Consider the following 3039-nt stretch of genomic DNA (forward strand, 5'->3'; position numbering starts at 1 on the left):
GAGAGAATCCAGAATCTGTGTGAATTGTGAACACTGATTGCTTTTAGTAAGAGATGAAATTGAGGAAGCTGTTGAAAAAGATTGATTTAATGTGAATGGCCCATGCAATGCAGTATTAGTTTATGGGAAAAAGTGAGCACCCATTTTTGAAATAAATAGTTTGATAAATATCTGACATAGGCTGTCTTGTTACAAAGGCACCATGAAATCAATTAGGGAAACAGAGTAGATGGTAAGATCCTCACATTTCATATTCCTATCAGCCCTTACATTTTCAATTTTCAGTTGTACAGCCAGACGTATCCTTTCAAATTCTCCCAAAATGTTGCAATTTTTAGAGATCAAATTTTACAAGAACATTTCTCACACCTACATTAACATTCTGTCATTAAGGTCTGGCAGCACACTAAGACGTCCCCTAAGATTTTCCTCCTTCTGGTGTATGTGCCCTGCATAATTCTCTGTGAAGATGAAAATGTCACTCCATGATTAGGTTATGTTATACTGCACAGTTGATCTTAAAATAAGATGATTATCTGGTGGGTGTCATCACATTAGTCCTTTAAAAGATATTTTCTCTTACCAGTAGAAAAAATGGACATCTGAGAGACAGTCCCAGCTGACCTGAAAGAAAGCAAAAACCCATGCTGTGAACTGCCTATGGAAGTGGGATGCCCTTCAAAAGCTTACAGTGATCCTAGCACACTGTTAGCAGGAAAGGGATGACTTTGGTCCCACAGTGGCAAAGACATTAAGCTTCAACCATCTAAATAAAAGTGGATGAATTATTTTTTTTTTTCTAATAAACTTTTACAGGACTAAACTAGAACAGAATTGAAACAGAATGTTAAATTTATCCATGGTCAGAATATCCCTATGTTATATGTGACATCCAAGTTTGATTTAAGACAAATAAATGTCTGAATATGAATGGCACATTAATGGATCTCATCTAATAACTAAGGGGGTGATGCTTTTTAGTAAAGCTGAGAGTCTCCCAATCTTCATAAACCCTAGATATATAATGGGTTTGTGAATTTTTCTTTCAAAGATAGATACTCTGCCATAGTGCAGAATAAATATATTCTAAGTGGAGAACACTATTTTGGACACTAATTAGTTTGAAAAAGAGAAAAATATAGTATTTTAAAAATCGAATGTGCAGAAAACAAGCATAAGTTAGTTTACACATGTGCTAATATGCACGTATAATTTTGAATATACATGCAAACACTGAAGTTGAATGTAAGAGAGAGCTTTCTGTGATGGTAAAATAGAATGAATAAATATTTGGTAAAATGGAATAATGCTGTTGCATTATCCCAGAAATCATGATGATAAATACATACATACGTATTTTTATGAGATTGTGTGTATTTTACCTATACAAAGACACTACAAATTTATTGAATACATGGTTTATTTTGAATAAAAGTCTTGCCAGTAATTAGGAGCAATGAAAAGCACTCTCTTAATTATCTATATATATATATAGATAAAAGTCTTTAATTTTTATTTGACATGAAATTAGAGTTAAAAAGCAGTAGATGAGGCTTTTCTTTTTTATTTTGAAGAACTGCTAATAGCATAGCTTCTAGGTGCACAGATAACAAAACACTTGATAGTTATTTTTAGAGACTATTTGTCATCTATGAGGATTATTTTTAAAAGACAGGAGACATAATAAATTACAATACTCAGTTTGTCTATTGATTATATGCTTGATTTAAGATAGACATTTTCATGGTAAAAATCTCTTAAATAAATGTTCATTTAGTTGTGTCAGTTTTATTCATGTGACATTCAGACTCATCAGAAGCAAAAGTAAAGTTATATTGTAGGCACTGGAAGCTTCCATTCAAACCTGAGTTATATATGAACAGCCTTAGTCACATCCACTTTTGACTTGAAGGAAATCTGAAAAGACAAACAAGAGTATCTTTCCAAGAGAATGAATCCAACATTCAAGTATCAGCGTTTGTTTAACAACTCTAGTCAGGACTAGCTGGTTTTTTTGTGTACAGAAGCTTGTGCATGTATATAAACATATATACTTAGTGTGAGTTAACTATAATGATTTGCACAGATCTAGCTAGAATTTATTATCAGAATAAAAAACCACCTCTGCAGAGCAGCATCTTCATTCCAGTAAAGAGTTTAGGATCACATTTTGCTATTAGCACCAGGATATTCCACACTGACTTATCTATGCATTGTTCTGCTAAAGGTAGACATGCCTTCAGGCAGCTCTTGCTGAGCTGTCTGGATACTCAGTGTCCTCTGTTCTTTGATCCATGCATTCTGTACTCTTCATGTCTAAATCCCAAGGATAATATGATCATCTGACTTCCTGACATGCTGACACTTCTCTCTAGGTAGCAAAATGAGCTAATGCATTTATGAATAAACAAACAGACAAATGAAATTGGTGTGTCTATTAATTTCTCCATGCCTTCAGTACAATCTTGGACATGAGCCTTGCTTATGGCAGTGGGACATTTGTCAATATGACCCAGGCAGATGCTTGAGAAACACATTCACTTGAGGATTAGTCTCATCTTGCTGTTCTTTGCAAAGCACACAAACATCAAGAGATTTAATACAACCAAGCCTGCTTAAGAAAGACACATGACCTAATGTTGGCTGACATGTGAATGAGGTCTCAAAAGCTAACCAGCCAGCCAACCACTAAATCTGAAAGACATCATACAGGATGCCGTAGTTCCATGGTATAATGGTGAGCACTCTGGACTCTGAATCCAGAGATCTGAGTTCGAGTCTCAGGGGGACCTTTCCCTATAGGCTGTGCCCAGTGTCTTTGGGCTTCCCAGGTGGCTCAGATAGTAAAGAAAGAGCCTGCAATGCAGGAGACTCAGGTTCGATCCCTGAGTTGGGAAGATCCCCTGGAAAAGGGAATGGCTACCCACTCTAGTATTCTTGCCTGGAGAATTCCATGGACAGAGCAGCCTGGTAGGTTATAGTCCATAGGGTCACAAAGAGTCAGACATGACTGGACAACTAACATTTTAACATTCTTTG

The 3039-nt window shown here is 35.8% G+C and overlaps 1 non-coding gene across 1 annotated transcript; it reads left to right on the top strand.

Annotated features, from left to right (window-relative positions):
- The first annotated feature begins 2720 nt into the window (after window positions 1-2720).
- On the top strand, window positions 2721-2792 carry TRNAQ-CUG (transfer RNA glutamine (anticodon CUG)). The gene has a single exon. It is a non-coding gene; the product is annotated as a tRNA-Gln (tRNA).
- The last annotated feature ends 247 nt before the right edge of the window (window positions 2793-3039 follow it).

Source organism: Bos taurus, chromosome 12 (genome assembly GCF_002263795.3).
Source record: "Bos taurus isolate L1 Dominette 01449 registration number 42190680 breed Hereford chromosome 12, ARS-UCD2.0, whole genome shotgun sequence".
Taxonomy (NCBI): Eukaryota; Metazoa; Chordata; class Mammalia; order Artiodactyla; family Bovidae; genus Bos; species Bos taurus.